General features: G+C 41.8%; 1 protein-coding gene across 2 annotated transcripts in view; it reads left to right on the forward strand.

Moving 5' to 3' along the window:
- Positions 1 to 14,100, forward strand: part of EFNA5 (ephrin A5) — a 279,084-nt gene that overhangs the window by 255,421 nt on the left and 9,563 nt on the right. The window lies entirely within an intron of this gene.

Here is a 14,100-nt window from a genome sequence, read left to right on the forward strand (position 1 = left end):
ATTCCTATCATCCATTGTCTAAAATAAACTAGATGATTCTGGGCTATTTTAAGATTGAGAAACTTCAAACATCTTTTTTTTCCAGAAATTGCATAAAGGGGTCACTGAGGCTTCTCAAGCCTCTAATTTATCTTTTGATGCCTATGCTTGATTGTTATCCCATATTAAGATTTATTCTCCCTTTTAAAATAGCTCTACACAGAGTGAATATACTGCTAAATACTACTGCAAGGGAATGTTTACAGATGCTAATGACTTCTACTTAAGGAGCTCATGATTAAAACGTGATGAAAGAATGTGGCACTAGAAAGCATGTGACTAACCTTTGAAAAATCTCACAATAGGACTGAATATGGGATGTTTTAAATCTAGGATTATAGATATAAAGGTATGTGTGAATAGGTGTGTTCAATGAGCTGCAAAGACCTCAAATTGAAACTTGTTAGTCTAATTTTACTTGCCTTTAATGTAGATAAAGTAACTGTTTTATTATTGGAAAACTGTAATGTGGGATGAACTAAAAACCGGTGCACTAGAAGGAGCTAGTGTTACGTTTGCCTGCCACAGGTGAGCCAGACAGTTTCCACAATTGCATCTTTCTGATAAAGACAAGATAGCTTTCCCATGAGTTCATCACCAGTCCATCTCAATCTCTCCTGGATGTTTTGAGGCTCAAAGTATATTTCATTTTCTTCTTTTTTATTTAAATCTTCACCCAAGGATATATTTTTATTGATTTGATAAAGGAAAGGAGAGAGAGAAAAACATTGATGTGAGAGAGGAACATTGCTTAGTTGGCTCCCATAGGCACCCTGACTGGGGATCAAACCTACAACTTGGGTATGTGCCCTGACCAGGAATTGAACCCTTGACCAACTGAGCCACAATGGCTGGGGCTCATACTTTCATTTTCTTACTGCTCATAAAGTCAGGAAAAAGCTGTGATCTTTGGCAGACATTTTTTCATTTTCTTTTTAATTTTTATGTATATATATAGAGAGATGGATTTTTTTGTTCCACGTATTTATGCATTCATTGGTTGATTCTTGTATGTGCCCTGACAGGGGATCAACCTGCATCCTTCGCCTATCAGAATGACCCTCTAACCCATTGAGCACCCGGCCTGGGTGGCGGGCATGTTTTTTCAATCTATTTATACCCAGGAAAGATCTGCTCTTTGGTTCTTGTGTTAAAGACTAACCTTCTGGGGTCATCCAAGACAGGAGTACAAGTTGTGTGTCTCACGTGGGTGGAAATTGTGCCGTTCTCCCCTGGTGTAGGCAGCAGTCCCCGCTCCCGCCCTGCGTATGGGTTCTGGAGCATGACCCGGTTCAGGGCCTGGCTGTACAGGAGAACTAATGAACATGTCATGCGCGTCTCGAGTTTTCCGGTCTCTGGCACAGCTGTGGCACTTTACCCCTCCTGCTGGGAGGCACAGCATGCTGGCCATTTGTTGGCAAGTTCATATTTCACACTGCAGGGAATTGAAATGATTGAACAGACAGAAGAAGAGTCTTATTTGCAGTAGCCTACGTATCCCCAGACTCTGATTTGGCATAAAACATCTGCTTCATGATCTGCTTCAAGGCCAGTTCCTTTCCTCCCACAAAGGTTACGACTTCAGGCAAGCTGTGCTTCCACTGGCAGGAGGAAATCTGCCCGAAGACTTGATTTAGTCTGAATCAAAGCGTCCCGCCACAGAATTTCTTTTTTCAATTATCTCCGAAGAGGCAACCAGACTCTAAATGTACCAGTATCATAAAGGCAAGGGAATAAGGCAGAGACTCCTTTCCCCTGCTGGTAATAACAAGGCAAGGCGCATAGACAGTTGTGCATCTGCACCCAGAAGCCTGTGAGACTCACCTGGCTACCTGCCAACACACCTGTCTTGGCAACAGCATGCTGTCGGTGTGGCCTTTTGGTTGTGTTTCGGCCCATCAGCCTGGTCAGTAAGCACCACGTTGGTTTTAACTGCAGTTTTTACATCTTTCAGATTATAACAGCCAATCGGCATGATGCGGAATGTGATTATTACTATTTTTCACAGTGAGGAAGCATCATATAGCCTTTGTTTTGTAGTATCCTAATTACTAATTATATTTACCCACGTGATTTTTGTTGTGCATCATCATAAATTTTGTCCCAGACAGCCCTCCCTAGCCTTACAGACATATACAAAATTAAATCCTGGCATTTTATTATGCCAGAGCAATTAGATGCCATCCTCATAATGAGAAATATGACATCTTCATCTCTCTCCTCTAAATTTTCCCGTTGTTTTAATGCGCACATTTACCAGACTTTAATACAATCTTCCTCCTATACATGCAAGGGTACACACACATACACACACACACACACACACACACACACACACACACACACCCCTAATTGAATATCTGCATATCTCCGAGGAGTCCTGTGGGTGAAACTGTGTATTCATCTTCTTTAGTTCTTAGGCCACTTTGGTTTAAGAGTAAGAACTGTTGCTTTTATGAAGTGCCTTTTTCTATAAAGTCAAAACCTCACAGCAGTGCACAGAAAGCCGATGGTATAAAGGAGCTAAGTAGAGTCTTTAATAGAGAGAGCTGGGTTGTAAGTGTTTTTGTTCCTATGGAGCAGATAGATTTGGCTCCATCTGTTCCATATTCATAACAAAGGAGCGCACTTACAGGAGGGCTGACTTCCCAGCGCTGCCTGGTAATGATCTTTTCACCGGAATGAAAGCATCTGAACCCAGTGGCATGGCCCTGCAAGAAGCAGCTGGCAGGATTGCCCTTCAGAACCCCGATTTCCTTATAACTCAGGCTGACGTAAAATTTCCCCGTCTATAGAATGAGAAAAAAAAAAAAAGACCAATTTCTCATCTCCCCGCAGCACTGTGTCCTTGGGAAGTTCAGAATGTGTGAGTTTTTACCACCCGCTCTGGCAACCAGGAAAGATTGGTAATTAGATAGTAGGGAGGGAGGGGGACGTTTGCACTTCGAAGTATCTAAAGGTATCACAGGGGAAACGATATTCTTTAAACTGTTAAGTTGATTCTTTTCAGACTTTTTTAATCCTTTTAAAACTGGGGTTAATGAATAGAAATATGAGTTACACCAAATAAGGAAAAACCCCTGTTGAGTCTCGTAATTAGCAAACTCAAAGCCAATTTCAACTGAGACCTCTTTGATTAAAAAGATAAGTTGACCCAAGAGTCCATACTTTTTCTTCCACTAAAGCAGAAGAGTGAGCTTTTTTTTTTGCCCAAAGTGCAGTTATGAAAAAAAAACACAAAAAAACCTTTCTATTTGTATGACATGTAGAGTCAGCACTGAAATGTAAATAATTTCTTAAAACTTAAATAGGAGGTCAGTATTAATATATGGCTAGTGGGATACCTGTATTTATATGCTAGCTTCACAAAATTTCTTAAGAAATAGGAACATATTTTGAAGGATGGTTATCCTTTTCTCCATTCTGTGGACTTTTACTAGAAGCTCCTAAAAATACATCGATTTATTTAGTATATTTCATGTTAAAGTTATCATTGTAATTCATCAATATTTGATTATCCATTTTGGTACCATCTGTGCATTATCTGCTTGCTAAACTAGGGTTTTTGACAAGTCAAAAAGTAAACAAATCTCTTAAAATGTTTGCCGCAGCAATAAAGTGGGCAAAACGTTCATCTATCTGTGAGATGGAAACTCCTGTAGCAAGAGGAAACAAGAAAGTAAAATTCGCAGAATGGGAAAAGCCCCGCCTAGCAAGCTGTGCAGATCTCAGGTTTCTAGAACACCTGGGTCTCTGGTTATTTTTTGTAATATACAGACCTGAGTATTTCTGGCTTATTCAGTTTTTACTTTGTTTATTCATTTCTTCAAACACATTTTTTTGTGTGCCTGCTTTGCACCCAGCCCTGTGTTAGGTTTAGAGACATGACGGTGTGTTTAAAAAGTGATCTCTGCTTCTGGAGCTTACAGTTTAATTGGGAAATAGACAGTCAACCAGGAAACAAACCTCTACCCGCCAGTCGTGCGAGGACCTAGAAAGGCAGTCAGATGGGGTGCTAGGGATATGGAGAGGGGAGGGTAGACAGCTTTTGGTGGGTGACCCTGGGGGCCTCTCTGGGAGGCAGCATGAGCCATGACATGAAAGGAAGTGTCAGTATGAATTTCTGGTGCACAGAGGATGCTTTTTGTCCATAGGAAAGGATATTGAAAAGGTTAGTTTGGATTTGATATTTGACTTATTAAAATTTGTCTTATTAAAATTAGAAATTAAAAAAATAGGGTTCTTCCTTAAAATGTCAAATGCAGTCTATTCAAATGAGTTTATACATCTTATGATTCTATATTATAAGATATATCGGCTCCATTTACAAACTTGGTTCATTAAACTCCTTTAACCATTAAAGATTTAATATATTCTTTCCTTTTTAAGTTCTTAAATTGTTTGACTGTAAAACCTTCCAAGTACTTAAGTAATTCTTAGTTTCATAAGAATTTAAACTGAAAAATATGAAGTTTTTATTTCTGTTCTCTTAAATGTTTTAAAACTAAGTGTAAATCAGCTGTTCCATTATATATTTTAAGTAGGAATTACATGTCTGACCTGTTACTCTGAATGGCCGAAGTTTGCCCACACTTTGAAAGTATTAGTTTCACATTCTCAGATACTTGTTTAGCACAAAAAAAAAAAAAAAAAAAAAAAAAAAAAAACACTAGCTCTGTGATTTTGATTCGTATGAAAATACCTGTAGTTAAATTTTGAACTCAGCTGTGGCTAAAATAGAGGCTAGGGTCTCAGGTTGTGAGTAAGGTTCTGACTGACTAGAGACTGGGCCAGGATGGCTGCACCTGCAGCTGTGCTCACACCACCCCAGCCTCACTCCTCTGTGCTTAGAGAAGCCCATGGTCACGGGATTCTAGCATCCCCTTGCCTTTGTTTTCCTGTTTACTCGAGGGGCTTGCAGCCCCTCCACAGGCTGATCACTTGATGGATTCTGCATATTTTGGGCTCTAAAGATACCCACATTCCTTTCATTTACTTCTTATCTCTCGGGACCACACACTCACAGATATGAAAATGATACGCATTTGAATGTGTTTGAATTTTGTATGTTGCTCTGAGCTTTGGCGAACTAGTAGGTCACAGTTTCCAAGCTCCTTCCTGAAGAAGGAGGCAGCAGAGAGGGGAGAGGAACATGCCAGGAAAGGGGGATTTAAAAAAAAAATGTCTTTGACATTCACCACTATCCCTCTCTTTGTTTTTCTTTCTCATTCTAAACCTGAGTTTGGGTTCACGTTTGTCAACAAATCATGTTACAGCCACACTAATGTTTTTAATCTCTAGACTCATTCTTCAAATCTTTACTGAATATGTTATGAACAAAGCAGTGGACTCCTCAGAACTGAGAACCCTGCAGGGCTCCTGACCACAGGGAACTCGGAACTCTAGTAGCAGAGATGTTATGTAACATCCAAACGGGATGGTTACATGATTGGTGCAAGTGTTGGAGAAATGAGAGATAGCGCAAGTGGCCAGAGGGAGCTGGGGTCTTGAGAGGCAAAGGAAAGGTCACATAAGAAAAGGGAGATGGAGGAGGTTCTGGGAGGAATATTGCTGCGACTGGTTATTAATGTGGATTGAAGGAGGGAAAAGGGTGGGGGAGACGATGGAAGACCCGGACTGCTGTTCCGCGGGGGTGATGCCTGCACTGCACAGCCACTGACTTTAGTGGAAATGGTCCTACTCCCAGAGCAAACTGGAATGTAGCCCCCATCATTGGCGGTATGCACTTTGTCATCAAGGAAAGCATTTTTGGTGTGAAACATGTTGTATAATCCTGGTACCTCAGTGACTCCTTCCTTGGTAGAACTTAGTAGTCTTCTAAAGAAATTAATTTGTTCAGGCCTCTAGGGTTCCATTAAGGACCTGGTGTACACAGGAGTGGCCACTCCTGCCTGGATACTTGCCTTACCACCAGAAATGGCAGATGGGGAGAATGTGGGCTACTGGCCAAGAAAAACAACCACAGAAATAATTGGTTTGTGTACATAGTTGCAAATAGGATGCAAAAGTATATTGAAGACAGGAATGGGAACCATACCCAAGGACAGGAATGGGCACGGTGCAGGTTGGCGTCCCCTCCGGGCTGGTTTTACTGAGTGCCCCCGCTGGGGCAAGCCTGTGCAGCTGCAAAGGCAGTCTCAACTCTCGGCTCCCAGCCGTGTTGCTTGTCTGCAGCATCTACGTCCTCATCTTTGGTCAGCATCCCTCTAATGTAATAGCAAGATCACATTCTTCAAATGAATGCCAAAAAGAACTCTCAGAACCTTGGCATGATTTTCAAAAGGACGGGATCTTTCACTGCCCTTTCTAATTCTCTAAATTCTCTCAGCCCTGCTTCAGTTCACATCCTCACATACTAAACCCCTTCACCCCTTCACCACCACCTCATGCCCCGCTCCCCTTCCCCCCCCCCCCCCCCCCCCCGCAAATAAAAACTAGGGTAGAATCTAGTTTTTCTCATTTAGGCTAGAAATGAAGGGACACATTTGTCCCCCTTGTCCCATTGATTTTCCTGATGACTCACCCATACCTTTTTATCCAAATTATCCATGACCGGATCCCCTCTCCCTCCTACAGATCCGCAGTCAGACTAGAGACTGCTTGCTGAGGGACACTGCATGCGGAGGGAGCAGCACTGACAGAGCTGACGATATCCATCTGTCCAGTCGTGACATGATCATCTGGATCTATGGGGATCCAGCACCGAGTTTCCAGTGCAGTGTAAAAGCCTAGTGCCCCTCTAAAGTAGGCCAGACTTAATTTATTTCCAAAGGGGAAGGCTTTCAGGGAAACCGAGGCCTAGGTGGGTTAAGCAGCTGATGGAAAGGCACAAAATAGGTGAGAACGGGTGAAAGTTCAAAGCATCATCATGCATGCGCTCAGACCACTAAACCGTGTCCCTTCCAAGGCACCTCATCAAGGAAGAGAAGGATGAAAGTGATTATGAAAGATTCAAAGAAAGATCAACGTTTTTTCTAGGCGCTTCTTTGAGTTGTATTACCTTGGTGACTTATTAGTAATTTCCTGCCATGCTACATCAGTGCGGCATGGTAACAGCATCGTTTCTGTTACTCCTGTACACGTAATAGGGCTCGTGGCTCTCTGTGCTTACCAGGCCGTAGCCACCCAACAGCACGTCACCCGGCGGCACCGGAGCCTGTGGGGAAGTTCCTCTCTGGGATTCTGGGAATTCTGCCTTCTGTCTGAGTTTTCGTTTTTGTTGTTGTGACTTCCATTGTGGCTTCCAGGTGAAGAAGAGTGTTTGTAAACCAATCAGTCTGCTCACCTATCTTCTTTTGTCAGATTACACCTATCTGGTGCAGCAGGTGAAATTCACAAAAATGAGCACAAACCAGAGAAAAGAACCACCCGACCTTCATGGCCGGGGACTGTCATTTGAAGAGCGTGGCCTTAGGCCTGCCGAGGTCTCAGAAACCGATGACAGCATTTAGCCTATTATAGGAAACTTATTTTTTCCTAACTGTTCAAAGATGTTCAGTGATTTCTTTTTTAAATAGTAAAATATCCAATAAGGGGCTTAACTAAAGCTCCTCATGTTGGGGGTTTGGTTAACAATTGAAATGACATCTACATGTTACCTTGCTTTCTCTGCCTATGTGGAATGGATGTCTCCAGCCATAGCATGGAAGGGTGAGATCAAGTCTAGGTTCAGAATCTGAGATTAAAGCCGACTTTAAAATTTCCTTAACTATAGAGGGAATTTTAAAAGCTTTCTCTGAAATCCAGGTTATTTTTTCTTTTTGCTCCTGCCTTACTAGATATCAAAGTATATGGGACAAATCATACGCTGATTCAGGAGGCAGCAGAGACAAGTTTGTTGTCTCTGAGCTTTAGAAAACAAGGACAAGTTTGCTCACACTTCAAACAAATGTGTATAAAAGCATGATAATGCCCTATTTGTTTATTCCTACAAATCAGTGGAAAGAAACTTGTCCTCAGCCTTTTATTTGAGGTCGCTAAGAAAAAGTAATTGATCTACTGAGGCTCAGCTGCAGGAATTTAAATAATATTCAAGTTAGCATTTACAGTGAGAACTGTGCCCGAGGGGGCAGAGAGCTGGGGAGGGGAGCAGTGGGTGCCTGGTGGCACCTCCTGTTTTCTCTTTTGTCTGAGGCTGCACAGCTGGAACTCATTTTACTTTGCTTGCCCTGAACTTTCCTCTAATTATTTGCCCCTGTTTCAGTTCCCTCGTGTTGTAACCAAGTTTTAGCTTGCAGTGTGTGTCGTTTTACCCCGATTGTATTGCTGGTAAACACACCACTCTCTTCCTTTTCTAGTTTTTTAAAAAGAAACATCTCCAGAGCCATTATCAAAGTGTCTAATATTTGCATGATATTTTACATTTCTCCAAGGCTTCCACCTTCACTTAGTAACCTCATTTTCAAACTTTACGTCTGGGACTTTGACCTTAACCTGCCAGTGATTGAAGTCTTGAGACACTGCGGGCGGCAAGCGGTGAAATGTGTGGGCAGATGGCGCCAGCTCCTGTGGGTGCCCATTGGGTGCAAGTTGGATAAACCTGGGGCCAGGAGCACATTAGTAAAACATGTGACTTCTAAAATCTCAAAAGGTAGAATGGGGACATATATTCCATCATGACTGGTGATTATGTGTGCTTCATGTGAAAATAGGCGTTGTGCTTGTGCTCTTTTTACAAGGGGCAAATGGCCAGTGGCAAGTTGGTGCTGGGGTATTCTTGCCTAACTTTTGTTTTAAGATGTTTTCTGAGGGTGTGGTAACCATTTTCCAAGCCATCCATTTGGCTTTAGTTAATCTCTGTCCTATTCCCCACCCTCTACCCACAAACACAAAATGGATGTTATTGAGGCCCAGTGCATGAAATTCATGCACTTGGGGCAGGGGGGCTGCACCCTCTGGGAACCCTCATGGGATGTCCAATTGCCAGCTTAGGCAGTCAGGCATCCTTAGCACTGCCGCAGAGGCGGGAGCGGCTCCCACCACCACCACTGCCCCCGCACTTGCTAGCCGTGAACCCAGCTTCTGGCTGAGTGGCGTTCCCCCTGTGGGAGCACACTGACCACCAGGGGGCAGCTCCTGCATTGAGCGTCTGCCCTCAGGTGGTCAGTAAGCATCATAGCTACTGGTTGTTCTGCTGTTCGGTCGATCTGCATATTAGCCTTTTATTATATAGGTTTATATTCTGGAAGACATTTTCAGTAGTACTATGTATTTGCATCGGCTTAACTTTTTCAGTATTTACTGTGAAAGGAATATGAATGCTTAATTCTGCCATCACCTAATTTGCACATATCTGTGTTGTATGTTAAACCACATGAAAACCTACAGAGGAAAAACTGGGCTGTGATAACAACTAATAGCCTATTTTTTCCTTTGACTTGCACAAATTGAGAAATATTGCCTGTGGCAAACATAATGGAAAACTGCATTTTTAATGCTTCTGCACACTAGGAGGAGGAGGGAGGAAAAGGGAGGAGGAGGAGGAACAGCTGACTGTTCTTAAAAATAAAACTTCTCAAAGTACCCAGACTGACAAGGGACACAGAAAAGGAGAAGGATCTGGACTTTTGGAATTTGGAATTAAGACTTGAGGATGAATAAGGTTAGGCAGAGATGTTAATACTGACTAATGAGTACAATATTGGGCCTGAACATGTAAGAATGTATAATATGAAAGTCTCACCCCTCTCCTGCTAAACTTCCGGTGGGTGTTGGAGAAGGTTGTTACCTTGATTATTTTTGTGTTGCTTGAAATCTCATCTGTTTGTATTAATTTGGTAGCCTGTTTAAAAGATAACAGATAGGAATTTTTTGATATGAAGAGAACTTTTAACTTTATTTCAGATATTTTTAAGCCTACCTTTACATTCTATTTCTCATGTTTGAGAGAAAGCATTCCTTCTTATGATTTAAGTTTACATTTTATATCAAAGATCATGTAGGTTTACCCAGCAATTTGGATTTAACGTGAGACATCATGTTAATTGCAAGGAACAACACAGGTTGGCTACATTAGCAAAAACAAACTAAGTGGCATGGGATGGAAAATGAAAAACAGTTTTTAAATGCTGGAGGGAAAACAAATAGATAGATCTTGTAGTGTTTCTTCAACAGAAGTTTATAATTACCACTCTTCGAGGCCTGTTTTAAGGGAACTTGTACCAGGAGCTTGAGAAGTTGTTTAGACAAGGCAGCAACACGAGGAGGGACCTGCTCTCTGAGCAAGGGCCAGGCGGGCCTGGAGCGGAGCACACACCAGTGTCTTAGTCCTTAGGTCGCAAGTCAGCCATGGGAAGCCTCTGATTGCCTGGAATCAGTTAGCTGTTGAGAAACATATTACTCCACAATTTGTGGCTAAGCCAACGTTTATTTTTTTCAGTTTTCTGTGGGTGAGAAATCCAGGAGCAATTTAGCTGGGTCCTCTGGGTCTGCGTCTCTCACAGGCGAGTCAGTTCACTACTCAGCTAAGGACCCTCATTCTAGCTCACTCACGAGATTGGCCGTGATTGGACTCAGTTCCTTGTGGGTTGTTGCACTAAAGCATCCATTTTCTGCCATGTGGGCCTCTCCATCAAGAATCTCACATGATGTCACTTTGCTTCATGAGTACGAGAGAGAGAGAGAGAGAGAGAGAGAGAGTCACAGTTCTTTGCAACATAATCACAGAAGTGACATCCCATTATTTTTTGCTACGTTCTGCTCATTAAAAAGGCAAGAAACTAGATCCAGCCCACTCTCAGGGGAGGTGAATACAGGACAGTGGCATAAAAGGAGGTGGGGGTCACGGCAGCCAGGTCAGAAGCTGCTGACCACAAGCTCGATGCCAGTATTCTCTCACGCATCAGACTCAGAGTGAATTGTGACGTGAATATCCCATATATTTGTAGTGCTGAATGCGGCTTTTGGAAGTACTGATTTGAGGGCATTGAGTATGATCCTTTTATGTATCAAATTGGCTGGTAAGTGCTGAGCAGTGCTCACCTGAGCCCCAGGAGACAGGTTTGCAGGAAAGGCTGAACTCAGAGCCCCTGGCTGAGGTCACGGGAGAGAGTGAAGATAAGCAGCCCTCGTGCCTTATGAGCATGATGCTGTGGATACAGAGAACCAGAGGGCCCCAGGTACTGTTTCACTGTGTGCTGTAAGGTTTTCATTGGTACTTTGCAGATCATTAGGGGGAAGGGGCCCTATGGTTTGATTATTATACAGTTGCTATTAAGATCATGGAGTGGGAGGTTGTGCTTGTTTAATGGTCCCCATTCCCCTATTCTCAGCTTCCTGACTCCAAGTGTACATTTTTGGCAGTAAACTGAGTAAATGATAGGGTTTGGGATTATGTGACAAATGTGTAAGACATGAGTTGAATTTCTCATTTTAATTTGACAAATTCCATTAGAATAATCCATGTATCTTTATAGGAAGAGTTCAGGTCTAGGTTTTCTTCACCTGTTAATACCTCATCTTGGTTGCTAAACCTTCCATTTGGGAACTTGGAGACAATTCAGTGGCCATTGGTCAGCTTCCGGGGGATCTGTGAAGCCTTGATGAATTTCCCTCTGACACACATGTCTGGAACACCCTCATATTCCCAGAAAAAGCTAACTCCCTGCCCAAAGCCATGCTGGCAGTACATGCAAGCCTCAGTTACTGCAGGGATCCCGCCTGGTGCCTACACTGTGGTTCATATTTATGGCCCCAGATGGAATAAGCACAGCGCAAGGATAGGGAGTTAAGTCTTATATACCTTTGCTTCCACAGCACCTGATAGGGAAACTGGCACATAGTAGGGATTTTAAAAGCATTTGGATGGATGGAGCTGAAGTAATACATATTGGAAATTATTCACTATTAAATTTCTAAGGAAAGCAGCATGAGAACTTAAATTTTGTCTTAACAAAGATAAAGTTGATCATTATAAGGTGATGTTTCTAGCCCTAGCCGGTTTGGCTCAGTGGATAGAGAGCCAACCTGTGGACCAAAGGGCCCCAGCTTCGATTCTGGTCAAGAGCACTTCCCTTGGTTGCAGGCTCCTCCTTAGCCAGGGCTCGTGCAGGAGGCAACCAATCAATGTGTCTCTCTCATGTCGATATTTCTCTCTGTCTTTCCCTCTCTCTAAAAATCAATGAGAAAATATCCTCAGGTGAGGATTAAAAAAAATAATTAAGTGATGTCTCTAGAGTCATAGGGATTAAAAGCTACCTCCTACAAAAACAGGCACATTTTAAGTTTTTTACTCTCTTACATCCATCTTCAATTTTTTTCCTCATAATTGATCTTGAGAGGATTTTCTTTGTAATTTACTGTATGAATATTACATTTTCAATTCCTCTATTTTGTGTTTTTAATGCTCAATCTTTGGCTTTTTACTAGTCACTAGTAAAGTACTTTGATATTATCTTACAGTTTCAAATACTACAATAATATATTACTAATAATAATCTATATTTATAAATGATACAATTTGCTTCAAATACTAATATATTACTAATTAATATATATTTATAAATTATATAAATGATAAAATTATAAATATTATAGCTTCAAGTACTAATATATATTTATAAATGATATAATAGCTTCAAGTTCTACTAATAATATATTACAAATAATTAATAATCTATTTATAAATTATATAAAGGCATGTTACATTGGTCAGCCAAGGGTTAAGAAATCTGGAAAATCCCATGGAAGAAAGCCACACTCTCGCTTTTTTAAGCTTTGCATTGAAAAATGAGCTTTGCCGATATATGGAGAAAGGTTTTTATGCTTTTTGGTGTTCAGCATGGTAAATAAGGAACCCAAGTTAAACTGACTGAGCAAGGCTCACCCACTGAGGTTGGCTCTAAGGGTTAAGAGTTTGCTTTATGAGCTCAGGTCAGAGTGTAGTGTCAATTGACTTCATGTAGTGTCAATTGACTTCATGTACTCTGCATTGTGTATTCACAGTATGTTGTTTATACTCTTTGCTCAGACTTTTTTTCTAAGGATTAGAGGCTAACAGTGCCATAGGGTGTCAGTCACATTATCGGTACAGCCTTTCTGGTTTCAGGGAGGCGATGAGGAACTAATGGAGGAGTTTGATGGGAAAGAGAGGTTTTATTTTGTATTAAATAGTACATTTTACATTCTTAATTTACAGACCAATGTAACTCACCCAGTAGCTAAGGCTAATTGTCCCTCTTGGAGAGCTCTCTTCAGTTTTTTTTTCCTGGACAGCTTATCAGTGGTTGCTGTTCAATTATTACAGTGATTTTTTTTTTTTTGTCCTGCATTTATAGGATTTCTCCTACATCTAAATCTGCCCGCTTTTTCACACCACCTCTCACACAAAGACATCAACAATCTCAAGAACCCACGGTTTTCCTAACGAACTGGGGTCACCTACGTGGACTGTATTTGGGATGCACATTTGCAGTTGGGGTCCACAGGAAGGACACCATTTCCTGGACCAAACCACAGAGGGCAGATACTGTGCCCTAAATAACACACTAGTTACTGTCAATGTCAGTAGAGGGAGTTTTTCCGACTTTGATTTAATGAAAGCCTCCAGCAAAGCCAGCTGTTAACACTTCTTAACTGCTTGTCAGAGTAAACGAACTTGGGAGATGGGAAGGGCCAAAAACATTTTATTTTTTACCTTTGTCTTAGAATTAAGAGTTTTCTGCAGGTATCAAAGAGTGATGCTCGGATTCTTTGCAGCTTGATGTCTGTTAGGTAGTGAATTTGTAAGTTCTCCTCTAGGATGGGGATCTGGAATTACAGGAAGAGATTCGTGTAAAATTAGTTTGAAATTTGCATCTTAAATCCTCTCGCCTTCAAAATAAGCATTTTCGTTTTCTGGGCTCCCCCTCTCCACCCCCCCACCCCCAGGGAAGCATAGCAAAGGGTAAAACTCAAGGAGGGAGAAGGCACACCACACACCAGCCGTCTCTGTCACTGAGGGCATCAGCAGACGGATTGTTAGCCATGTGTGTTTTGATGGATGTCATCTGCTCTGAACAAAGAAACCACTTGAAGCAAGCGCATAGGGAGGAAAGTATGCAG

The sequence above is a fragment of the Cnephaeus nilssonii genome, assembly GCF_951640355.1.
Source record: "Cnephaeus nilssonii genome assembly, chromosome: 2".
Lineage (NCBI taxonomy): Eukaryota > Metazoa > Chordata > Mammalia > Chiroptera > Vespertilionidae > Cnephaeus > Cnephaeus nilssonii.